Source organism: Lissotriton vulgaris, chromosome 7, assembly GCF_964263255.1.
Source record: "Lissotriton vulgaris chromosome 7, aLisVul1.2, whole genome shotgun sequence".
In the NCBI taxonomy this organism is placed as follows: Eukaryota; Metazoa; Chordata; class Amphibia; order Caudata; family Salamandridae; genus Lissotriton; species Lissotriton vulgaris.
This window is the reverse complement of record NC_141695.1, coordinates 1,495,554,418-1,495,581,719: the sequence shown is the minus strand read 5'-3', so window position 1 is coordinate 1,495,581,719 and position 27,302 is coordinate 1,495,554,418. Positions and strand designations below refer to the sequence as shown.

General features: G+C 44.3%; 1 protein-coding gene across 1 annotated transcript in view; it reads right to left on the bottom strand.

Annotated features, from left to right (window-relative positions):
- The window catches only part of UQCC1 (ubiquinol-cytochrome c reductase complex assembly factor 1), a 537,036-nt gene that overhangs the window by 246,664 nt on the left and 263,070 nt on the right, over positions 1-27,302 (bottom strand). The gene's annotated exons all lie outside the window — the stretch shown is intronic.

Sequence of the window (27,302 nt, the reverse complement as noted above, 5' to 3'; positions counted from 1 at the left end):
CTCAAATGTAAAATGCAGAGGAAATATGTGAAATAGTCATAGATTACATTGGCTGATAAAAAGATGTGCAAATCAGGCAGAAGACTGGTTTGACCTCTCTTTTTACAGCCTAAGAGAGGGGCATTTTCTTTACATCAAAAAGAAAACAGCATGTATAAATCCTTTGAACCAATAATTAGCTTAATTCAATTCAATTCAAATAATCTTTATTTGGATAGAAGTATCCATAAAAGCACAGTTCATCACCAGCAGCAGGAAAAATACAGTACAAATTTAACAGCGCATAGATCCACATTAAAATCCAATACAAATACAATATTACAACAGTAAATTTCCAAATAAAATAATAAAAATAGTATTAAAAATGGTTGGACGGGCATACAAAATCTAGCAGCATTAACAGCGTAGTGCAAATATAAAGTTAGGCGAGAATACAAAATCTGCAGCATATTATGAATAAAGTGCAATAAGTGTTTATCCGCATTAGTAGCATGGTGAAAATATGATTAATTATAACTACTTATTCCTGGTCATGCCAATAGTAGCAGGAACACGATCAAATAAAGTAAATGTGCAGATTTGGAATCAAAGATTGCCGAAGCTTTAACATAGGGAATCAAATAATGTTTAGTGTATTTTACATAAAACTTGCAAAAGAATAAAAAGTGTATCACCGTTTGTTTGCTACCAATGCCGCAAGGGCAATACGTCTGCTCAAGGTTGTTTCTAAATCCCAAAGGGAAAAAGAGTAGGTATTTTATACTGCCATCCCTAAAGAGGAAGAGTAAACTCCTTTTCCATCGCCCAATAATTGGCTTAAGAGAAAAAGATCCACAGCTTGCTGAAATCATTTGAAGAGAAAGCACCATTAAAAAAGGTTCCTGTGGACAATGGGCATCATTTCAACAACTTCCAGTTGCTATGAAGATTAGAAATAAAACATCACGCCTTATTTTTTGAGATTTGAAAAGCAAAATTGCACGAAATGCATCATCTTTAAGAGCCTTGATAGCAAATGTGACATATACTATTCATTAAGAAAGAAAACTTCTCTTGGAAACATTTAATAACTTGGTCTTTTAACTTGGATACAAACATTCTTAGCTTTACCTCTTTAATCTACAGAAAGTATGCATGTCACTTCTCCTGCATGTTTAATATTAAATCATCGTGGATTGCTCTTAGTATGGGGTCACCAAAGCAGGAAGGGAAGGAAATTGGACCACTGTGATGAACATTCACAATTTAATTATCTGCCAAATAAAATATGTTCTATTTAATACTCCAGATGGAGATACAATAATTGGACTAATGCAGCATAACATGCTAAGATGATACAACACATTAGAGTTTGAAGTCACATGGCTTCTTCCTCAGATAATATTCAAAATTAGAGTGTTGAACTTTAAAATAACTTAAGTTGAATAACTTTCTATAAATAAAAAAAATGTGGACTCAGATAAACAGCTGAAGGGCGATATGAACTGGAATGTAAATGAAACAACACAGGAAATAAGTTGTCAGTAGTTGGATAGTGTATGGTCCTTGGTTACCACATTATATCTGAAGTCTGTGCAGTGGTTATTAGTTCATGTCCCTCCAGTGGAATCAGTGACAACCTTCCAAGGTGCTGTACGTGACAAGAGTTTAGGAAGCCTAAAGAACTGAAAGAAAAATTTGCCTACACATAAACTTTCGATTCAGAACACTTGTTTAGTCACTGTGTACTATCAAAGACTGAAATTGGTCAAAAGATAGCTTAATAACTTGCATCTAGGGTCGCAGTGGGCAAATTTGTGGTCCAAAGACAATAATAGGTGAAACTTTGATCTTGTACTCTTGAAACAAGATATATCAAAACAAGGGCAACCTAAAATACCTATCAGGAATTGGGTAATGTCTAATCCAATCCAATCCAATCCAAAAATTCTTTATTTCGGTCATTTAGACCATAAAAGATACAATAAAAACATTCAACATTAAAAAACATTCCTTTGTACAAAAAACATTACATAAAAATTACATTCCTTGGAAGTCTGTTCATGAGAGGGAGTACGTTACAGTTCATATCAATGTTCAGTCTTTTAGTAGTTTATTTCTTATCTGCCACATGGCCATTATGTATTTGGCAACTGCAAAGACTATGTAGGGCAGGGTGCTACTTTTCAGTATTATGTATGAGTACAGATGGCTCCTTATGCCCAAGTTCCTACATAATGGCACAAGCCAATATTTCCTTGGTCTATTGTAGGCTGGGCAGAAGAACAGAACATGAATTTCCTCCTCATCATGATTACTGCACCCCCGACAGATTTTATCATCACTCTTTGTCCATTTGCAGGTAAAAGTTTAAATAGGCAGGGTGCCCAACCTCCATTGGATGAACAGTTTTCGTGCTAAAATGGGGAAAATAATGTCCATAAACCCTTCAAATTGGTAAGAATTTTTGGAATCCAAAAATCGGTCTGTTAAAGTGCCGTTATTGGGTGCAGATACCTGTGTAGATAGACTGTTTTCCTTGTGTATTTCCACCAGCCTTTTGCGGGAGACCCTTTGGCAGCCTTGTTCGGGAACATCCCATAACTCCTGGAGTCTCAGGCGATACAGTTCTTTCTTAATGAAGACCAACCAAGGAATTCTGTCACGCTTGTTCAAGTTCATTACATGAATAAAGATCTTGCCTATAGTGAGCAAGCTCGCTTGTGGTCCAAAGCCTGTGCCAGAATCTTAAAGGCTTTAATTCCAGATCCTCAGCTATAGAAGGGAGACCCACACCTAGTCTCAAGGGGAGCAGGGGTGTGCCACGGGGTAGGGCTAGGAGACGTCTGAGGAAATTATTTTCTACAGTGAGAAGTTCTGTCCCTGCTTTGTGCCCCCATAGCTCACTACCATAAGAAGCGGCCGCTTGGCTTGAGTTTTATACATTTCTATTGCCGGGCTAATGGGTTTAAAAGTAGAGGTATTTGCAACCTTCAACATTGCACCGGACAATTGACAAAGCTTGAGCCGGGATCTTGCTATTTGGGGGTCCCAAGATAGGTTCTCATGTAGGGTTACACCCAAATACTGGAAGGTTTTTACCCTTTCCAGTCTTGCTGAGCCCAAGGATGGGTTAGGTCTGGTTTTAGGGGAGGGGTTGAATATCATGAATTTGGTCTTTTCTGTATTAATCTCAAGACCATGTTGTCTACAGAAAAGACCAAATCCATCTAAGATCCGCTGGGTTCCCATCGGTGATTTGGAAAGCAGGAGGGTATCATCGGCGAACATGATAGCCGGTACCCTCCTGCCCGCCAAAAAGGGAGCGTCGTTGTCCCTGACATTGTCGAGATGGGATATGACACTGTTAACGTAGAGGCAAAACAGGGTTGGCACCAGAACGCAAGCCTGTCTTACCCCTCTAAGGACTGGGAACCTGGATGACAACGCTCCATCCCTCCCACACCTAACCTGTGCAAAATTACTGTTGTGGGGCCTAACTATAGCGTGTAGCAGATGGGTAGGAACACCCAGCTCCTTTACGACCTCCCACAATTTCTTGCGGGAGACCAGGTCAAAGGCTGACCTCAGGTCTACGAACACCACGTACAGCCTCCTCCCCTCGATCCTCACAGTTTTCCAATAGAGGAGAACGAGGCGGAAAATCTGATCCATGGTGGACGTGTTTTTCCTGAAGCCAGCCTGGAGGGGACTCAGAATTTCATTTTCCTCCATCCAATCCAGAAGGTGGTCCAAGAGAAGGCGGGAAAATAGTTTTTGGGGGACATCTATGAGGCTGATCGGCCTGTAGTTGGCTGGGAGAAGAGGAGAGCCCTTTTTAAAAATAGGCACTATCTCCGCCCCCAGCCAAGTACAGGGGATCTCCATACCTCCTGCGATTGAATTAAATTAAATGAGGAGGTACGGGCCCCATATCTCTAGATGGTGTCTAAAGAGGTCACCAGGCAATCTGTCTAATCCCGGGGCCTTCCCCATCGCCAATCTCTCTATTGCACTGACCACCTCACCGAGGGTAAATTCTAATCCGGCTACAGGATTGGATATAACATCCGGGTCCACATCATTGGCAAATTCAGAAGTATCTTGGTACAATTTGCCAAAGTGGTCTTCCCAGACGGAAGATGCAATGTTTGGCTCCACTGCAGCTTTTGGCTCTCCTGTGCCTGTGTTTATCAAAGACCAAAGTTTTCTGGAGTACCTCGCTTCTAGCGCTAGGGAGAGATCCTGCCATCTATTCCAATCCCATTCCGACCTTGCCACTGCCATGGCTTCCCCATAATTCCGCCTAAGCTCAGCAATCTTACCCTTATCAGAACCTGCTTTTATTGTGGCTATTAAATCTGTCTTGATCTTTCTGCAGGAAGAATTGTACCAGGTTGAAGTTCGGGTGTTTTTCTTCCGTGGGACTATCACTGGATAGAAAACCTCACCAAGATCTCCCACTAGGTCTACATGGATTTGGGCTACTTCCTCATTGTAGTTTGGTGGTCTGGGCTGATTAATTAGTACATCCAGTTCATTTAGCTTAGGGAGTGCTAATTCATAGATTTTAGCTATGCTCTCTTCTGAATTAACCAATTTCCCCCATTTTACCCTACGTCTATTAGAGCTAAGAACCAAATTCCCTGAATCTTTACTGGGATTGTTGGGTAATGACCCAACCGCAGGTGCAGGATGCACCATATCTAATAATAGTGCGTTGTGGTCGCTGTCTGTTCTTACGATTACCCTAAAATCTTGAACCTTGGACCACAGACCAATGTCCACGAAAATATAGTCCAACCTTGATTCATGGTCCTTCCTATTGAAGGTACGCAATGAAGGGATGTCAGACGGGGTGCGTCCATTACAGGCCCTTAGCGCAAAATGTAATGTTAGAGACATAATTTGCATTGCAAGAGGGGACCAGGATTTAGGGTGGGGGGATTGACATGACGGTACACCCCAAAAGTCATCTTCAGCAGTAAGGGCACCCTCCCTTAGACCTTCCAGTGGTTCAAAGTGGCAGTTGAAATCTCCGCCCATCACTATCTGACAGTCAGTGGGGAGTTGGCCCGAAAATGACGAAAGATCTTCTAGTGTGGGTGACTCCATGGCCACACTGACTGGGCGAGAGTAAACATTAATGATTGCCAGATTTAACACATTAGGCCATTTGAGTAGAACACACTGTATGTCTTGCGAGAACGTCGGTACATTCTCCGCATTACACCCAATGTGACTAGCTACCCAAACCGCCAAACCACCTGAGATCCTCCCTTTACCACTCCACCTGGCTTTAATTTCAAAAACTGCGTACCCTACTCTACACAGAGGTTCCCTGGCCCATGTCTCTTGGAAAAGACAGATATGACTACTGCCTACTAAAGAATCCCAGTCATTTGTGTGTAGTTTATTAACAATACCCGCCACATTCCAGGAGAGGACCTTTAGGGTTTCCGCTGGAGGTTTTAATCCCAGCCCCCAGTTTTCTCTGGTTCGGTTTCCGTTGATGGAACTGCGGGCCCTTGCAGTGATGTTTCCAAGAGGGATAAGGCAGTGGGTGTCAGGTTAGGACCAGGCGGAACTACGGGTGTTGGGCTATGGCCAAGTGGATTACATGGTAAGTTACTTACTCGGCCCGGGGAGCAAGAATGAGTTAAGCCTTCCTGAGTGGATGGATCAATTTCTAGAGTGATGACATCAGTATCGCCTACAGATTTACTAGCGATACTTTGTGTACCTCCGGAGGATGCACCCTTTCGGAGTCAATAAACCTGATCAAGGCAGCTGAATCTGTTGGGGTGTACATAGGTGCCATAAGCAGGAATAACATTACGGGTGGGCATGTATCTTGACCCATCAACAGCAAATCCAACCCGTGTCCAACCATCGTCCCTCCTCATAGTCAAGTCACGTACATTGGGGTAGAACTATGACAGGGGGACCAATTCTATGGAGGTATTTCCTGAACCCCCTAGCCAATTACAGATGTAGGTAGCAACCTGGGGACTCTTGAAGCTTACAATTAGGCAGTCCCCCACACTTTGCTTGGCAGTGTACCCAACCCATGGGACCCTTCTAACCATAAGAACCTCTCCTCTAAGATTAGGTGGTAGGGGCCTTTGGATATTTAACCAGCTAATGACCTTATTGCGTAGGGAATCATAAGATTCTACCGCGTTGCTGGAAAGCTCTGGTACCCCCATCAAAATCACAGTATAGGCTGCCGCCTCTGGAGGCAGGTTAACTGCTTTTCGCTGGTTATTAGAGCTAGCTAACCGGTTTGGGCAGTTAGCGGTTTCATTCGATGGTCTCTCCTGGCCAAGTGAGCTGGCCGAAGCGGGTAGCTTCGACCTCCTTACAGTTGGTACTGGAGGCAGTTGCCTAGGGAGGGGTACAGGGGCAGACTGTGGACCCGGGGCTATACTCATAATTTCCCCGGAGGGAGCTATTGGTGGAATAGGGGCCATAGTAGTTGTACTACAAAAATGGGAGTCTAGAGGGAAAGACAAACAGAACTAGGACGCCCTCCACTCTGAAAGCTAATAAACAACACCAGTCCTAGTTCTCATGGCAATATTCATTTGCTGGACTGTAAACATCCATGGTCGAGATTCGTTATCCAAGGGATCTCTTTAGTCTAAAGAAAATCCTAAGATGTTTCAATCTATTGCCTCTTTAAAACAACAACCTCTCTGATTGATACAAACAGGACAGCACAAACAAAAAATGTGTGACTGAGCAACTGAGTAAAGTTTATGGTCCCAGTTGCTCAGTGACTTATATGTTAAATGTTACATGTCGTTAGTTTTGTCACATATAAGTTGTGTCCACTGCACCATTCACTGTCTTTTTATTTTTGAGGTTCGAGACACGTTTTTGGTTTTAGCTTGATGGCACCGATGATGAGAACAGGGCCATCCTGGTTAGTACCAACCAGGGGTCCCATTGGTGGTGCGCCCGTGAGGTGCCATCTCGCTTTTCACACATTTTTTGTTTGTGCTGTCCTGTTTGTATCAATCAGAGAGGTTGTTGTTTTAAAGAGGCAATAGATTGAAACATCTTAGGATTTTCTTTAGACTAAAGAGATCCCTTGGATAACGAATCTCGACCATGGATGTTTACAGTCCAGCAAATGAATATTGCCATGAGAACTAGGACTGGTGTTGTTTATTAGCCATAGTAGTTGTAACAATAGGGGAATGAGAATTCCAGGCATTATCCCCATGAGCTCCATGTATGCTTACTCTTGGCCCTGGCTGATCGCCGCCACTACCACTTAGTCTTTCTATAGCTAGAAGTCTAGCCTCTATAGAGTCTAGTTTGAGGAAGAGAGGATCCAAGAGGCTTTTAAAGATACCAGTGAGTGAGCATATAATGTGCTCTGAGGTGTTGGGAACTACCCCGCCAAAAATTAAAAGGACCGGTATGAGTGGGTATGAGAGTGGGAGGTGGAGTGCATGCCGTTTCCAGATCGTTCCCCGTTACAGTTGTTCCAGAGGCAACCAGGCTGTCCTCAATAGTGTTCACTAGGGGGTCAACTTTGCCCTTTTAGCGCCATTGGACTTCCTAGATCTTTCCTTTTAGGGGCAGCATCTTCTCTGTTACCCATGTGTTCAGTTGATAAAAGACCATCCCCCTGAGCCCTAGATGGTACTAACTCAACAGTAGGGGAGGGTTCCACCTCATCAGTGTTGCGGAGTGAGTCTCTGTCCCTGTGAGAGTTAGAAGGTGTCCTTAGCTATTGTAGGACAGACTCTATGGTTTGGTCAATGCTATCCATGAGTGGTGATAAGTGCGTGGCATCAAGAAGTATTGATGACCTAGCATTAGATGATGACCCCGGTGAAGCCAAATGCGAATGTTCTATACCCTCCGCGATTTGCTTTTCCAACACAGTGAGACCCTTGTTGACCACTGTGTGTTCGCCTTAGCTAGAAAGTTATCCAAAGTACCTGAGGCCATGGTGTTTGCCTTACTTCTTGTTTCTCTAGTGGCCATCTTGCTAACACCAAGCTTCTGGGCTGCCGGACGGGACGGTAAATGTACCTGGGGGGTCTGGCGTTAGGGGGGTAGCCCGGTCCAGTCTCTACCGTTCTCTAAGGGCCAAAACGTCCCGCCCTTTGCCCGGGCTTAGCCAGGCGCCCGCCCGCGCGCGTCCCGCAATGCGCGACTAGGGGCGTGGTTCTATAGCCTATGACCTTTGGGGGCGTGGCCAAACGGGAAGAGTCACCAGGTGCGGCTTGTCAGCACGCTGCTTGGGGTCCTGGGACTCGCAGTCCCGCAGCTAGGCCGATGACTTCTCCGCACTTCGGGATCCTGCAGCCTCCTTGGACAGGTGAGGGACAAACTCCAAACTGCACCGCACAACTTCCTCGCAACTACGAGCGGCTCCCGCGGAGCGGGGGCCGCGAGTCGCAGTATTAACCACCCAGGGCGGGGGGCGCGGCCAAACGGGAAGATTCACCAGGTACGGCTTGTCAGCACGCCGCTTGGGGTCCTGGGATTCGCAGTCCCGCAGCTACGCTGATGACTTCTCCGCACTTCGGGATCCTGCAGCCTCCTTGGACAGGTGAGAGACAAACTCCACACTGCACCGCACAACTTCCTCGCAACTATGAGCGGCTCCCGCGAGTCGCGGTATTAACCACCCAGGGCGGGGGCGCGGCCAAACGGGAAGTGTCACCAGGTGCGGCTTGTCAGCACGCCGCTTGGGGTCCTGGGACTCGCAGTCCCGCAGCTACGCCGATGACTTCTCCGCACTTCGGGATCCTGCAGCCTCCTTGGACAGGTGAGGGACAAACTCCACACTGCACTGCACAACTTCTTCGCAACTACGAGCGGCTCCCGCGGAGTGGGGGCCGCGAGTCGCGGTATTAACCACCCAGGGCGGGGGGCGCGGCCAAACGGGAAGAGTCACCAGGTGCGGCTTGTCAGCACGCCGCTTAGGGTCCTGGAACTCGCAGTCCCGCAGCTACGCCGATGACTTTTCCGCTCATCAGGATCCTGCAGCCTCCTTGGACAGGTGAGGGACAAACTCCACACTGCACCGCACAACTTCCTCGCAACTACGAGCGGCTCCCGCGGAGCGGGGGGCGCGAGTCGCGGTATTAACCACCCAGGGCGGGGGGGCGCGGCCAAACGGGAAGAGTCACCAGGTGCGGCTTGTCAGCACGCCGCTTGGGGTCCTGGGACTCGCAGTCCCGCAGCTACGCCGATGACTTCTCCGCACTTCGGGATCCTGCAGCCTCCTTGGACAGGTGAGGGACAAACTCCACACTGCACCGCACAACTTCCTCGCAACTACGAGCGGCCATCACCTGGGGCCCTTTGCCATAGCTTAGCCTTTTTACATGCCTCATATCGGGCCTTCTATGCCCCCCCCCGCCCTGTTACCCTACAAGTCGCTTGGCGTCCCGAGTGTTGGCCTGTTTCCAGCAGTGCATCAAACCTGCTTGATCCTGAAGGGCCCCATCATTGGGCCCATGTTCAAGGTCTATTTCCTAGCAGACCTTGACCTTTTACTTTATCAGGTAGTATAACATCCTTATAATAGACCATTCTCGGTATCTTTGCTATTGTGTCTTTTGGGAAATTTATATATTTGAATCTCTGTCCCCTAATAGTTCTTACAAATGAAGATTGTGATTCAAACCCTTATCAACTGAAGTCGCCATCTACCATTGGCTTCCTTACTCAATTATTCATTTGTAGGTAAATAGATCAAATCATGACCTACCATCTGCCCTTGCAACCTGGTGCACTACTCGTTATTATATTAATAAAGAGTCCCTTTGTTATTTCCTTTACAGTCTCGAACCCTATCCACACCTATGATTAACCTCCTTTGCGTGATCTTGCGCCTAGTTTTAACTGTTCCTTAGCTAAGGACCCATAGTTTTCTTCCTTTACCTTGAAACATGTTCACTGAAGGTTCCTGTCACATTGGGTTGCCTAAGTGGAACTATATCTTATGCTGCTTCATCCTTCCATCTCACCCTCTTCTCTTTTTCCACACAAATCTATCCCTTGCATGGTATCTTTCGCCTGGTGGTTTGATTATGTATTCCACTTTTTAATATATCTCCTCTTCTTGTACTCAAGCCAGCCTTTTTTACTCAATGCCTCCACCTACAATCAGTTTTATCTATCAATGACAGTGTACTGGAGTGTTCAATATGTTTTTTGTAATTAGAATGTTTAATTGTTCTTTCTTAGAATCTTCAAGTGGTTCTCCAGAAGAAGACGTGTGGTATGCCGAAACGCGCGTAGAGATCACCATTTAACTCACTGTTTTGGTTTTTTTTAAATTACATTTTGTATTCATTGTTCATTGAATATGTATTGTATCTACACTATTCTAATGTCCTATATTATATTGACATAATAGTTATTCACTGTATTTCTGCCACCTCCCATGGTTTTTATCTTCCATGTGTATTCTTGTTTTTTTCAAATAAATGAATAATATACTTTTTAATTGTATTTGTTGTGATTTGTTCAGTACACTGTCACATTTGTTATACATGTGTTGATGTACCTGATAACCTTCAGGACCCTCAAGTTGCCTAGGATTTGTTGTATTTAAAATATTGTTGCCCTGACCTAGGAACTTGTTACTAGTTACAGGGGGTATTGATGGTACAGTCTTCCACATATAGATGAAAGTGTGCAGGAGTATTGGTCAATACTGCTCATAAAGTACACGAGTGGCATATCCACAACACGTGCAAAATGTCTATAAAGATCATCAGTAAACAAAAACTTTGATGATTTTTGGTAAGTTGGTGTAGAGGAAAACGATTAATAGGGCGTTGAGAGATTATGATAAAGTAGTCAATGCAGGTGCTAAGTCTACTGCCACTGCTGTAGTAGCCTTTAGACTGGGTTGCCTTGGTCCCTTTAGATTGTGAGTGCAGCCAGTGTTCCATAATTGCTCCTAAGGATACCTTTGCAATGTGACTGCAAAATCTTTTTTTCCCCAGACATCGGTAACTAGGACAGTGGTAAGTATTTTCTATTGAATTTTCAAAGAAAGGCCATTTGATTGAACTGCTAATACTGGTGTTCAGTTTCCTTCGCATCAAATAAGAAAGTATTTTAAGAGATGTGGTTTTCAGCACAGAATGGATGCCTGTACCACCAAGAAACTCTTACTTTGTATAATGAAAAGTGTCGGATTGGCCACATGGGTAGGCAAGAACTGGAAGGAGAGAGTAAAATGCATGGTTTACATTTAGAGGTTGACACCCCACTTTACATGAGGGTTAGTTCTTTAGAAATGTTGAGGGGGCACAAACCCAATTCATGTTTTTGCTGTGGGCAGATGCAATTATGGTGGAAAGTTGACTTGGACGAAGAAGAGTTAAGGCTTTCTGTGGAGAGGCTGCAACTTAAAGCCAACATACGTGCTAGTATGAGAAGAAGGGTGCTAACTGACTCATCTGAGAGGTTAGATATTAATAAAATACAAGTCTAAAAAAATTGTTTCTGGACTTTTACTCTCCACCTGTGGTGACTGAAAGCTTTGGCAGTGACCTAGAGGTGGCTGGTGGGAAAATTTTGAATTTTAGTTGCACAGCCATGTGACCATGGTTGCATGTCAGACTACTGTATACAGAAATACTGTGACAAATATTGTCTCAAATATTGTTAACAAAAATATTACCCCTAAGGTGTGTAGATTTTCGAATATTAAATACAAAGTGGTGATATGTTAGTAAACAATACTTAGGCAGGGATGTGGAATTCCTATAGCCCGACGCCCAGGACATTTTGTTTGGGGTCAAGGGCAACAAGTTTTAATGTGCATTTTGTCCTTGGGACAAGCAGGACCAACCCCCTGCAGCAAAAACCCTTTGGCTTCCAGTTTGCAGTACCACATTAAGGATCAGGGAAGGGCACTGCCTGCAGTTGAGTTAATATTTGTGTGCATATGTTAATGCTGTTCAAACTTGTATTTATGGTTTATTTATTTATTATAGCCTTTATTATTCGGCTGAGCACTCTCAGTAAATGTAAGTTCTGACAGCACTACTGACAGTGGTTCCAGTATAAAAATATGGACACAAGGTTTCAAAGTTTAGCAATATGAGGCTATGCATAATGCTCCCTGAATGCTCTATGATTAGATGCAAATATTTGCAGAAGCTTGAAAGCAAGATTAATGATTATTTGCTTTCACTATAAAATGTTCCTAAAAAATGAAATCTGTTGATGCATGTTAGTATTTCCCCAAAATATTCATATTAGAAAATCAGTGTAACCAGTTTCAGTACGATTTTGGGAAACAAAAATACACAAGCAATGGCGAAGCCAGTAGGTCTGAAATGGTGATCAGCTTTTTAGTTTTGGCAATGCGTGACTTGTTTTGGCATGGTTTTTGTAAAACCTTATTGATGTGAGAGCTGCCAGGTCCTCGCCATTATAACAAACATTGGCAACAGCAAAAATTGTTTTTGATCTCAAAAAAGCATGCACTGCCACGTTAGTTACTGGCACTGAACAAAACTACTTTGTCTGCCGATATGCTCCTTGTGAAAGAGCAGAATGCTGTCACTCACCGTGAAGCCAGCCGATACAGAGAGAGAATTTTAATAAACAGAAAAGGTTATGGTTAACGCAAGACCAAATTAGGGGCCCACTTTTTAAAAAAAGTCTCAAGTGCACCCTTGGTATATGTCTTTGCAGTAAGGGCAGCTATATGGCTTTCGCGAATTCTCAAGAATTTACAGCAGTCGGGCAAGAAATAGTACTCCAAGAAAATATTTGTGAACTGCATTTTAGCATGAGCAAATGTACATGTGTAGATTTGCTCTTGCGATAACCTGAGAGTTTGCAAGTTTATTTTCCCTCCAACCAATTTATTACCAACTCTGGAAGAAGGTTTACATCTGCCATTGTCAGGAGTAAATTTTCCAACATTTCTCAGAATTGGATAAGATTAGAGAAGATGAGAGAAGAGTTTTTGAAAACCCTTAAAACATGCAAGTTAGTAGTTTTGCATAGACTCAAAAGGACACTCCAACCCTGGAACTATGGTTTACCACTACCTTCAGTCCCAGTATTTAGATCTGCGGAAACGTAGCAAAATAAAGGGATTGCTAGTATTCAAACACTACTATGGTAGGTGCCCTGGCATAAACAGAGAGGCTATTTAAGAGCTCTTATATAATGAGATTGCTGCCATAATTTTGCGCCGCACAACATGGCACCAAAGGGACAAGTGGATTTTGTTTCAGGACAGGTAGATTTATGAAGCAACCTGTCCCATGGACAAGTAGATATTTTAATAAATTCCACACCCCTGACTTAGGACACAATATGTATGCCAGAAGATATTCTGATCATTACATTCTGGTATCATTCCATGACCAGATAGGTCAGGGACCAACAATGAGGGGCAGAAAGCTCAAGTGTGATTTAGTGGGTGATTGAAGTAATAACCATGTTATTTGCATGGTTATTTAATAAATAAGCCAAGCTGTCCTGCTGTCTTTTCTCTGCTTTTTCCACGGTTGCTAGGGTTTTTGTAATTTTGGGCTTTGCTTCAAATGAGAGAAGTGGATAGTATCAAGAACTAAGTAAGGTTTATAGGAGTGCTTTTTGGTGTGATGTTGCATTTGTCTTTGTTTTCTGTGTTGTTCAAGCTAATTTAAGGTTTCCTCACTGACATATTTAGAATGAATTATAGAATCCGGATTAGGGTCGCTTGGGGATATGATTGGAGGTTACGGCTAGCCAATGCCAAGACTGCATTTTATTTATGTGTCAGGTGTTGTCATTTTGTCTGCAATAAATAGTAAAGCTATTAAATCTTGTTTAAGTTGTACCCCTTTACAGAACTCAGAACTATAATTGCCCTTAAAATGATAAGACGTACAGAACGGTAGATTGCAAAACCATACAAAACGTTAAAAAAAGTCTTTCTGTGCAAAAATTCACCTTGCTCTAACTAACTTACAGGACTATTTCAAGTAGTTCATGAATTAACGACTCCAAATCAATTCAATCACTTGATAAACCAGACCAAGATGTGTGTAATCATTTAAGGTTAGTTTTTAAAATTAAAGTGGAAACTATTAAAGCCAGTTTTTCCAGGTATATGCCACAGGAGAACAACACTTTCACTCTTAGGGGGAAAAAAGGTTCCATCATTTCATCTAAAAGAAGTAACTGTGGAAGAGCTGTTACCAGTCTTGAACGTCTACATTTTATGATTTATGCCCAGCTGCTCTCGCAGCGGAATACGTTAACATTCTGTTGACCCAGGAACTTAATTTATTTATCCTTCCAATAAATAGAAATAGTAGAAGATTCTTAAGTTTCACTGGTAACACTTGCAAAGATGCTAGAAAGTCAATTCAAGTTCAAATTAGGGTGTATGGGATAATTTAAAGGAAAGCGCTGATGATGGTACTCTGGCAATGCAGTTTAAGAATTGGTTCTTGCATGTTGACTTATCTATTAGTGAAAAAGGTTTCTTTTAGTTTCAAACGGAGGATGACTTGACAACCAGCAGTAAGGATAACAATAGCTACTCAAAACTGTTAATGCAGAGCTTTGCACACATTTGCTAAAAACCATATGTCCAAACACCACGCTACATTTATTATGGCATGTATATCACCACATTCCCTTCCACCACAGAGGTGCAAATGCTCACCAATTTTCGCTTTTTAAATGCCGGGCATGGATGGGGTGCTTCCGATTAATGGCAAAGGGTTGTGCAGAAGGATAGTGGGAGCAAAATACACATCATGACTAGGAACAAATGAGTCAACTTAAAGGTAACTTTATGCTGCTCCTATACCCTGGGTCTGTCATATTCAAACCAAATGGAGTGTTTCTACAGCAGGAGAAAAAGTTAGAAGTGGAGGGGAAGCAGCATTGGGCAGTAAGAGAAGTATGAATAACGTTTTCCTAAGTCTTCTTAGACAAATTGTTTCTTGCTTGTGAAAGAAGCATCAAGAGCAAAGTGCAGGCTGATTGTGTGTAGGCCCAAGGACCAAACATGCAAATCTCTCACATAGGAGTATGCATGGCACATATACCCAGTGGCGGCTGGAGACATTTGAAAGTGGTTAGCGTACAATTCTGGTGAAGCATTGTGCACATGCCCAGCCTCTGTGCAGTTTTGTGCACAAGGCCAACCTCGATACAGTATCCTACACACAGAAGGACGTTTGACAATGCTGGTGTAGGGCCTTCTAGGGCAGAGTAGATGTGCACTCATTACCCAGTACCATGCACAGTCAACAGAGATACCACTGTAAGCATCAATCCCGAAACACCATTGCATGCACGACAGTGCACCACTGTGCACTTTTAATCTTCTCACAACAAAAGTGCATGCTATCAGACCCCTCACACCACCGGGCATACAGCACACCCCCACAGCGCTGTTCACTCCCCACACAGCACTATGCTCAAAAGCAGCCCGGGACACCCCAGCATCTTTGGAACAACTGTGTATGCATTTTGTCACTGAACATACAAGTTCACACTCAACACTGTACACTTTCAACGCTGATGCAGCAGTGTACACAATGTCTCCTCTCCTACCGCACACCTGGACAGTCAGTGTACAGCACTGCCTTGTACAGTCCGTGTACATTTTCATTGGCACACCATTGTAGAGATCGTTTACAAAACTGTGCATAGCGAGCCCAATCATAGCAATGTCAGCGCTGTCAACCCCGGCACAGAACTTTCAAACTCTTACCCGTGCTACATAACCCACTGAACTACCTTCCCGGGGCTAGGACCGCTCAGCCTGCAGTGAGGTGCACAGAAGGTGCCCGTGTGCATACCATGCCTTTGTGCACAACTTGCACTCTTACCGCCGTAGTCTGAAGACAGCGTATGTCTGCAGTTTGTCATCAAGTCTCTGCTCCGCTAGTCCTAGAGTTCGTCAGGAGTGTTGTGGCCTCTCTGCTGATGCCGTTTTGTGTGGGTGGGGGGGTCAGGAGTGTTCTGGCCTCTCTGCTGAAGCCGTCTGAGGGGTGGGGTGGCGGGGGGGCTGGGCTACCAAGGCAAGGCCTCTTGGTCAATACCATGGGTGGGGAGAGACAGATCGGGATAGTCGTGGCCTCTCTACTGACACTGTCTTGAGGGGTGGGGGTTGGCTGGATCAGGAGAGTTGTGGCCTTTCTGCTGACGCTGGCCGAGGGGAGGTTGAAAACAGCAGCGTTGGAACGAGCTATCTCACCACACACTACTCGCCCAGAGCAGGGGGGTATCTGAAGGGTCGACAGAAAAAAACATTATGCACAGAATCTGCTACAAAATATATCGGCCAGTCGCCAGGTACATACTAGTACTACCAAACCAATGGGACTAACAAAACAATCTTAAAGTATGTACGGATATGCACAGTAGACGAGGACCTCCAGGGTAATCAGCTGCTCATTTCTAAATTTCACTTTTCCCTTTCTAGCTAGTTTAATCATTTGCTAACAAAGGTAACAGGAAGCTTTAATAAAATACAATGCAGCGACCATAAATGAAGGTAGCCAGATCCATGCTGTCAGATTATAAATCCTACATCGCATTAATTTAAAACAAGCTTACAATATCAGCTTGTTTGCTGGTAACATCTTTCATTTTGAGTCAACCTGTATTAAATGAAAATAGCTTTATTTTGGCATGTATAGCAATGAATTGAAGAAGCACGTTTCACCACCTCTGCAATAATTCTAGTCCTCTGTTATCCCCCCCTGTACTCCATCACACTGCACAATCACAATGAAACGTTGCTGTGACGGGAACAGCGCAAATCTGCAGGGCAAAAAAGAAAAGCTACCAGTTGCGGCCGGCATTGGGGGCGGGTAGGGGGGTGAAAATGGGGTAGTCGCGCCGCGGAGGGGATAGGAGGGGGAGGGAGGGTTTAAGGGAAAAATAAAAATAAAACAGAAGTAAAACTTACCGCCCGCTTTTAGCGAAGTCCTGAGACTACCGCCTCCCACCGTCGTTGCGTTTGAATTCCTTCCTGCTCGTCATCAGGAAGGCAGCAGGCAGCCTCCGTGCCCTCCACCGCAGCATTTTTGATTGGTGCGGCCGCTGCCCCACCCGCGTAATTTTCTCTCTGTGTGCTGCAGCATACAGAGAGACCAGGGAGAGTGGGTGGTGCTTCTCGAGGACAGGGGCGAGTGGCTTGTCCAATGTTGTTCATAGTGACTGTTTGGGCGGTCTCAGGCTGCCCAAACAATCACTATGAAAAACAGTGGACAAGCCACTCCCCCCTGCCCTAGAGAAACACTGCCAACCCCCAACCAGGAACCAGGAACTTCTACTTTCTCGGTGTGCGAGAAGGCAGAAACAAATGGTAGTTATTACTACCATTTGTTTCTGCCTTCTCGCACGGCGAAAAAGCAGGGGGGCGGCGCCCAAACGCCCCATAGAGGAGCCGCCACTGGTCACTTGCTATCTGTGCCACTGGATTCGGGCTGGCCTGGCTGATGGGGTGTGATGCCCAGAGGCCAGTCCCAGGATGCTTTTTTCTGGCCTTGAGAGGACCTGGCCTGCCAGTTCAAGCGTGCCTGTTTCCATGGGGAGCAGGGTCATGCCCGATTTGCAAATGGATGAGTCAAAACTGGGGTGGCATGGTGAGCAAAAGAATGACTGATTTAACCCAGATCGCTTGCCTAGGAGTGAGGGTTTGAAAAGTTTCAACACTTCGTCCATCATCTTGTTGTGTTTGCTATGTTCGCTCTAAGTGGCCAAGGGTATCTCAAGACGTGGGTCCCTTGCTCGCTGTGTCACTGAATTGGGCTGGTCTGGCTGACGTTGGTGCCACAAGGTCGGTCCCAGCATTCTCGTTTCCGGTCCAGGGAGGACCTGGCCTGGCGGTTCGGGCAGGACTCTTCCCATGGGGAGCAGGGTCAAGATTGATCTGCATATGGCCGGGTCCAAACTGGGTTGGCATAGTGAGCAAATGAACAATGGATTTAACCCAGATCTCTTGACAGGGGATGAGTGTTTGAAAAGTTTCACACATCATTGTGATGTATTTGTGTTAGATTAGGCCTGTTAATGCTTATGCAGTGCCTTGTATAAGGTAGCATTCGCAGCACCATTTTATGTTGAGACGCCATTTTAATAGATGATTGAAATAAAACTTTGCTATTTCTGAGAAATGCCCTTTGCTGAGTTTCATTTCTGGAATGAAGAATTGTTAATGCCAGTGCATAGCCTTCCCACTAGATAGAGGCCCTCTCCCACGTGTTCGATAACCTTATCACAGTACCGGGTGCAACGGCCTTGGACTGTGCTGAGTTTCGAGAGTAATCGTTTTTTTGGGGAGGGGGGGGGTAATTTACTGTCCAGCTGCTTCTGCCTGGAAAATTCCACTATGGTAGTGTTTTAAACCAATCCTGAAATGTACATAATGTACCTCTAAGCTTGCTGATCTTCAGTTCCCTCTGTACCACTCCTAAAGACTGTGCAGAAGGGGTTCCGCTCTGAGTGTATACAAATAAACAGTTATTGGTGTATATTCTCCACTGTCACTCCGACTCTTCATTTGTTATGGAAGGCTGAGAGGTGGTCTACTAGTGACCCGGGTGACCCCAAGCGGGTCACTTCCTTCATTTGCTATAGCTCAAACTCAGCTATACATGTCAGTGGCTTTAAAAGCAGTACAAACAGCTTGGCCACAGGGAGAACCCTGTCTTGTGCCACGCCCAATCGCCGTTAAGAAAAAATCATGCATTCAACTTAGGGATAGTTCAGAATTAAATCCTGAGGTCCTTATGCATATTTACCCAAACTTTAGCAGGTCAATGGGAGGAAGTTACATTCAATGAGACACACTCGCACCCACAGGACTATTGTCAAGTGGACATTTCTCAAACATGAGGAGCACGTCTCTGGTTCCAAAGGTTATGGTCAAGTAACTAGGAGTGATGACAAGGAGTACCCTGTTGCCAGAAGTAGGACAGAGGTAAATGGCAAGAAGACCACTGTCAAAGTGAGGGTGTGAGAAATGCAGAGTGCTGGGAGCTTCCTGGGTAATGACCTTTAGTACCACGAGATAAGGCTTACATGGCCTGAATTTCGTTAGCTGTGCTCACCAGAGTACAGACTGTAAACCAGCATACTAATGAAGTGAGGACCAACCTAGCAGAAGAGAAATCAGAAGCAAGTAGGTATAAAACAGAACTAAGGACAGGCTCCGTGAAGAACCATCTTTTAGCTCCCAAACTCCCTGATCCAGCCAGAGAAGCAGTTCGTCATCCAGAGGAGATAAAGTGTTGGAGTTTGTGCCCCTGCTGGAGCTGCAGGAACTATTTGTTCCATAAGCACTGTCCCAGGGACAGTTTTGGCACATGCTGAATGCCCTACTTTTGTGGGTCTCAGGAAGATTGCCCCTCGAGTCGTCAGTAAGCACGAAATGACTTGAGAAGATGAGACTGCTGCCGCTGACACATCAGCCAGCAAGCGGCTGAAGATGGTTCCTCAGGTGTATAGGAATTTCTTGTTACCTCAAAGGTACACTTGGAGGGGAACCGTAGCAATGTGCGAAGATTTGCTGGACCTACCTAGCCTGTCTAGTGAGTAGACCAAAGCATCTTTAAAGCTCATAACATATGATGGGGGTACCATTTGAGCAAGTCAAGATTGATAGAGTTGAGCCTTTTGACTTTATTTCCTCCTTAGGCAAAAAGTGCATTCTTGTTGTGTTGTATTATGTCACCAGTTATCCAGAGGAAGTAGGATCTCCTCTTCCCATTTTTTTTATTTTGCTTACAGGGGATACTGCGGACAAGGGAACAATTGATTAGGAAAGGCTGGGAGGGTAACCCCTACACACCCATCCCCCACCCCCTAACCTGTGATGTGGTGAAATACGTCCTGGGACTCAGGAGACTAATGAATTAGCTCATGGGAAAAGTGATGGACAGTCTTCAATCTAACTAGGAGCTGATAAAAGAGTTGTATGATCAGAAGGCTATGCTGACAGGGTACTAGGAGGAAAATGAAGATTGGGTCCTGAAGCCAATCTGTCTCAGTTTCTTGCTGAAAGTGGTATGGCCAATACATAGATGTGACAACATCTCTGTAGTTAACTATTTAGTTAACACAGGTGCTACAGGGGAGCCCCAGAACGGTGCTTCATGCCACCTGGCTGATGCCATATGTCTGCAGGGATGATACCATTTCTATACTTGCAATGGCTGAGAACGTCAGGAAAAGTGAGCCACTCCCTGATTTACTTGTGAGGTGAGGAGAAAGCGGTTTCAGTGGGGGAACCAAGTTTGGTGGGGAGAAGAGATCAAATGGTTCTCGATCTTATTTAAGTATGAAGGGTCATCGATGTTCGGGCCATAGTAGCCTATTAATGTGTAAGGACACCCATCCAGCCTAATATTTGAGAGAAGCCATCTGCGAGTGTGGTCCTCCTTATAATCCATGATTTGAACTTTTGCCAGTTTTTTAAAAATGATAAGGATTCCCCGTATATTAGAAGAAGAGGAGACAAATTTTCTTAAGACTGAGTCAGCGTCCTTTTTGGAGATTAATGTGAACTCGGCCAAGATCGTAAATGTATGGGAGGCTTTTAAAGCTTATTTAAGAGGGTGCATAACCAACTGCGCCTCTTATAGAGCGAAAGTCTATAGAGAAGCGATTACAAGTATAGAAAGGGAACTAGCTCTCTTGGATCGCGGGAGCGACTTTGCCATAGGATCCCTAGTTGACCAGGAGAGGCGGGCGGAACTAAAATTAAAACTAGAAAATTTACTTCAGGAAAGGGTGGCTATGAAGTGGGAAGCGAGTAAGCTCTCACAATTTGAATATGGGGAAGCAGCAGGAATTGGAAGTGCCTTTCATGAATTTTTCCGGAATATCTATAAGGAGGAGATTGTAGACAATCAAATGGCCATGGACCAGTGGCTAGATGCAGTTAGTTTGCCCACCCTCTCATCAGAGCAAATAAATAGTCTGGATGAGGCAATAACCGAAGCTGAAGTCAACACAGTTATCAGCAAACTGAAGTGGGGGAAGGCTGCGGGTTCGGATGGCCTTCCTGGGGAACTATACCGAGTTCTGGGTCCGGTGGTCATTCCAACCTTGACTGCCCTTTTCAATGACATCTTTGTGAACGGGGGTAAATTCCTGAGACATGGAATGAGGCAACAATCGTTCTGATCTCCAAACCTGGCAAGGACCCGATGGACTGTGGATCCTACCGGCCTATCTCTCTCCTAATCGTCGATTATAAGATCTTCGCTGCCACTCTGTCAGCAAGGCTGGGGAGAGAGATAGGCTCAATTATCCACCATGACCAGAAGGGATTTATAAGGGGGCGCCAGATGGCAGAACTCATGCATGACCTGGTAGGTGCAATAGATATAGCTTTAGCTTTTGGTCTCCCTCTGGCTACTCTGACCCTGGGTGCTACCAAAGCATTTGACAGGGTTAACTGGCCCTACCTGGATACAGTGATGAGAAAATTTCAGCTTGGAACAAGGTTTTGCCGTACCATAAAACTTCTATATCAGGATCCCAAAGCCAGACTGTTGGTAAATGGCACCCTTACAGAGTCTTTTCAAATTATGAAGGGTACGAGGCAGGGATGCCCTCTTTCCCCGTTATTATTCAACCTATATATTGAACCTTTCGCACAAATATTAAGAGAAGAACATAACATCCCCCCTTTTGAATTCGGAGGCTGGGAAAAACGGATAGGACTCTATTCGGATGATATCCTGGTGTGCACAATCTATCCAGTTCAGGCTTTTCCTGTAGAAGTAAAAAGGGCGGAGGAGTTTGGGCGTATCTCTGGGTACTAAATTAACGCGGGAAAAACTGAGATTAGGACTTGGAACATAGACAACCCACAACTTGTAGCGACTCCATTCATGCGCTACTTGGGAATAAAGATCACTCAGGACATCAATACCTTGGCACAGACCAATTTGGATAAGATATTTAGAGAATGTAGGGCGTTGTTAAAATCTTGGTCTTTTCTCCCTTTGACTATTCTTGGGAGAATAAGCCTGGTGAAAATGTCCATTCTTCCCAAGTTTACGTTTCTTTTCAACACCATTCCAGTAGCCTTCGACTCAAAACAACTATATAAATGTCAGCAGGAAATTAAAAAAATCCTTTATTTGGTGCTATAAGGCAACCAGGCTGGCATGGAAGAAACTAAGGAGGAGAAGGGAAAAGGGAGGACTTGCACTGCCAGACCTAGAATACTATGCCTGGGCATTCTTGTTGTCCCATATAAGGATGTTGCTGAAAACTCCACTAGGCTCGGCAAAAGGGATCATGTTTAAGGCTATGTTGACAGGAGCGAATTTACCACTAGACGGATTCCTATTTAAATTCGGAGATCAGAAGTACTTCAAGAAGGTGAGGCTGAAGATTCTGCAATCCATAGCGAAGGCTTGGGCACAAATTAAAAGTAAAATAGGTTTAACTTACTACTCAGCTCTTGCCCTAATCTGGGACTCCCCTGGGCTTCTGTTGTGCTTAAATGACAGGCTTGCGGTCCCCTTAAAGGAGGCAGGAATTTTAACATGGGGGGAGTTATTAGTAGATGGATCACTGGTCAAGTGGGAGGAATTATATGGGAAGGTTGGTCCTTCATTATCCAAATACAAACATATACAACTTGTTAGCTGGTCCAGGGAGTTGATTAGGAAAAAAGCCCCAGTTGGGAGGATTAGCCCTTTAGAACAACAATTGGTACAGAGGCAAGTGGAGGGTAAAGAGGTAGCCTTTTGGTACTGGGCCATTTTAGAGGAGATAGATGGTGATTTTACCCTCCCGGAAGAACTATGGGGAGAAGTCATGGGGGTTCAGTGCGAAGATATATGGACAAGTTTGTTTACTCTCTTGTTTAAAACAGTTAAACCTGCTTGGTTGAGGCGCCATCACTTGTTTACACTACACCGCGTATACCTTTCCCCACTCAGGTTATCCAAGTTTCAATCTGGAAAGTGTTGTAACAAGTGTCTCCTCCCTGCAGCCTCCGATATCCATATGTTTGTGATTGTCCGCGTATCAAAATCTTTTGGGAAGAAGTAAAGGGCACCCTAGACTCAATCTTTGAAAAATCAATACCTTTCACCCTGTCCCTTATAATATTTGGTTCGGACGAAAACATCACAGGGCCTGCAAGGACCTTCTTGTTCTACGCAATTCTCCTAGCGAGACGACAGATCTGTAAATTTTGCGTTGAGCCAAAAGCACCATCACATGCAGGCTGGCTAACGTCTCTATACGAAACATCAAAGGTGGATTTGGCCAGGTACTTTAGTAAGCGTAACCTTACCTTCTGGAATATGTTGGTTCAGTGGAGTTAGATCAATCATTAGGTTCACCGGGGTTTTTTTTTTTTCCCGGGTCCATTGATTAAGCTGACATATTGCTTGACCCTGTTTGTGGCCAAAGTGGGCCCTAGAGGTTGTAAGATGCCTTGGCAGAGCAAAGATTCCTGAAAGCTTCTCCTGCCACTCTGATAATGTCAACTTGGCCTGTGAATATGGGTTCTATACTGTGTCAAATGTTACCAAAGGTGGTTGGCGCTTTTAATGGAACAAGAGTTCGGCAAATGATGACAGAAAAAAAAAAATAATAAATAAAAACAAGAAGAAAAAAAACCAAGTATGGGTACAGTTACTCTACCTAAAACAGCTGTCAAGCACCCGGGTGTCCGGGTAGACAGTGCCTTATCCTTCGATGCCCAGGTTAAATCAGTAGCAGGCATTTGCTTCAGACATTTACGGGCTTAAAGCCCATTTTAGGATATTTAAATTCCCACACTCGTCAGATTATAATTCAATCTACCATACTGGACAGGATAGACTTGGGTCTAACAAAACAGTGATTAAAAGGCTCCAGCGAGCACAGAACGTGGTGGCTTGGCTACTCTTCGCTCTCCCGAAGCACTGCTCTGTCTCTGGCCTCCTCCACCCTCTGCACTGTCTCAGTAGAGTAAGAATCCACTTTAAGTTCCTTTGTCTCTCTCATAAAATCCTCAAGGGGTCTGGCCTACCCATCTTGGGTTATCTGTGTCTTCCCCACGTTCCTGCCTGTGCCTTGTGCTCGGATGACCGCCCCGGGTGTGTAGGGCTAGAACAGGCAGACGTTCTTTTCAGGCGATAGTCCCCACCCTCTGGAACTCCCTGCCCCTTTCCACTCGGTGCATCCAGGATCACTGGGCCTTTAGGAGGGGCGTGAAGACACGGTTATTTTTTTACCATTAGCATCTCCTCGCCTGCCCTGATTTGTCGATTCAGCGCGGGGACACCCCGTTGCTGGGGCAGCCATGCGCTCAATACACACAACATAACATAACCTTTGAAGACTAACTCTGAGCAATATGGTCAGTATATTCTAATGTTAACTGTGTTCATAGTGCTTAGTTGTTTGGGGTTAGAAATATGGCTTATGGAGACTTCTTCTTTTCACTATGTATCTTATTTTGTCTGTGGTAAATTTCTTTGCGAGTTAAAGTACCTTCCTTTCATAAAGTAAAGCATTAACTGGATGTTGACCATATTAGTTGGAATTACTCTGTCTCACCCACCTCACTTACTTCAGTAATCCTTGGACTGCACTGAAAAATTCAAGTGCTGAAGAGGACTTCTTGGTTATCCAGTTGGGTGTGAAATTGTACGGTGGCTCCAGGACCACTGGGGTGAACGACTCCAATTGATGCAAATGGAGCCCAGTACCTCTTGACTGCTTTTGTGCGCCAAGGAGCAGGTTATCACGGTCAGTGAGATGCACAACCACCTCTGAAATATTCAAGGATAAGCAGGCCACAATTCTGAATTGTGGCGCGGGAGACTAGGCCTTCTATCCTTCTGAGGTGGACTAGCATTTTATCGAAACTGAATTTATGATCACGATTTGATCTTTCTATCCTCCCTCAAATAGACGTTCTCCTTTTCTTCTTGCTAAAAGAACACTGTTCCTTGAGAAGCAGCTTAATCGCCAGCTTATGTCACTCTCTTCATGACACTATAGCGCCTAAGAAAGTACACAGACCTTGCTGGGTCGGCAAGCCCCACGCATGATGCACCTGCAAAACAGATGTCAGAGACATCCGCCAGCTGACAGTTATAAAAGCAACCTGGATCTAGGGCAGCAATATCATGCACAAGGAAACAGCACATGAACGTTAAGCTTGACTAATGATGATGCGGCAAGAACAACCACAATTGAGCCCAGTTCCTGAACTCCCAACAACGCTTGAAGTCCATTCTAATGGCAGTGTGTGCTCTATAAAGATTTATATAACTTAACATACCATAATATAATACGTATTAATTGAATGAAATTATTTCCAGACCCACAAAATGCTAATGGCACAAAGTGGACTAAACATAATAAAATATGAATGCTTGTATTAACCCCAAAAATCATGATTTTTTTTTTTACAAATCTGGATGGCGCCTATTAATATTTACCGTTCTAACGTGGCAGACAAGCATTTGATAATGGTAAATTAAAAGGTTCAAAAAATGAATAGAAATTGGGCGCGAACCACAACAAAGGACACTTGCAGCCCCACAAAAAAATCTAAAAATAAAAATAACTCGGGAAGCGGGACTGAGAGGGTGCTTGAGAATCTGAGGTTAGATGGTGCAGGGAATGTTGAAAAAAGGCACATGGGAGGATGGGTGGAGGAAAAGTGTTAAACGTGCGGAGCCCAGCAGCATTTTGCAGCTCTCAGGCCCTTATAAAAGAACAAGAAAATAAAGATAACTAAAAAGAACCCGGGAAGCAAGCTGAGGAGAATCAGAGAGCGGGAAGTCACAAGAGAGAACCGAGGCAGGGCAAGAGAGCATGACAAATATGCTCACTTAGAAAGGAACTTAGAATCACAAATTGCTCTTCCCATCCTCTCTAAACCGGCTTTTCTCCTTCTCCTCTACCTAAACGCGCATCGTCCCTGAGAACCAGCTTAACCCCCAGCGTATGTCACTATCTTGATGACACCGTGGCTCCTAAGAAAGCACACAGACCTTGCATAGTGGCAGGGCACACGCTTGATGCACCTACAAAACTGAGGTCAGACTAGAGGCATCAACCGGCTGAAAGTAATTAGCTGGACCTGGATCTAGAGTTACAAAATGCTTACTATACACATTGTACTAAACTTAACAAAATATGAATTTTGCATCAATAAAAAGCATAAGAAATATTCATTAAAAAAAAGACACACACCACTTCTTATGCATAGGGTTATCCTCTACATGCCCAAACAAAAATTCAGATAGGAGCTGCAATGCAAGGCCACACACGTTTTATGAGAGCGAAAGCACAAGCAGAAAAAGCATACCGTAAGGGCAAGGACGCTTGCAAGAAACTGCGAGCTGAAAAGTTGTACAAAAACATTCGGATGCTAGTTTAGGACCTACCTGTTCTCAAAGACAAAAATTGTCTTAGAAGTCATGAATTAACTGATAGTTTTATAGTTCTATAGAAACCTAATCAGGGCCACAACAATTTTTGAATATTTATGTTTTTGTTTTGTATAGGACTCAATGCCATTCGCCCCTTTCAAAAAGCTAGCACACGGAAGGGGTTTAACAGAAAGGTCTGATGGAGAGAGAAGTGAACAGGACCCTGTAAATATTTGTTTCGGGACAAGTTAACATGCCTGGCTGGGCATTTAATCCTTTTCAGGAGTTTACAAACTCTGCATCATGGCAGAGGGGAAAAGGAAAAGGATTTCAATAGGAAGAGCCTTTCCTCGGTTCTCTGTCTTCGGAAAAATCAGGACCCCAAAGTCCCCCAAAACATAAACACATAACATATGACAGTGTCTACTGCTCCCCATCCAGCAGACCTGAATGAAACTCCATGTGCGATATTAATTTCAACAGGGTCTACTAAGCAGGTCAACATCCTAATGAGGTAATTCGTTGCAAGTCTTTCTCTCTGCCTGGTCATTGTTCTTTCAAGTGGGACTAAAGATCTAACACGTGCTTATTTGTTCTTTTTAAATCTTTATAAATTTAAAGATGTCAGCCTTCTGGCGAAGATGCATATGGAAGCGGTAGACAGTCTCTTCACGAGGCCGTCTTCCCAATTCCCTCCTTAAGCTGCATGTGCCTATTGAATCAGATAGATTACTAAAGGCTTTCCTATCACTTATGAGTAAGGGTGTAGCTTACCAGTGGACTTTCTACAAACATAAGCAATGCAATCTTTAGCACTCAAAGTATATTCTGGGGAGGCAAGATGGCGTCCGAGTCGGACGTGTGAGTTTGTTGCTCCTGCCGGACCCCGCAGAGATAAAGGCAATGCGGCGAGAAGACTGAAATTTTGTTAATAACTAGTTAAAAACCTCTGCT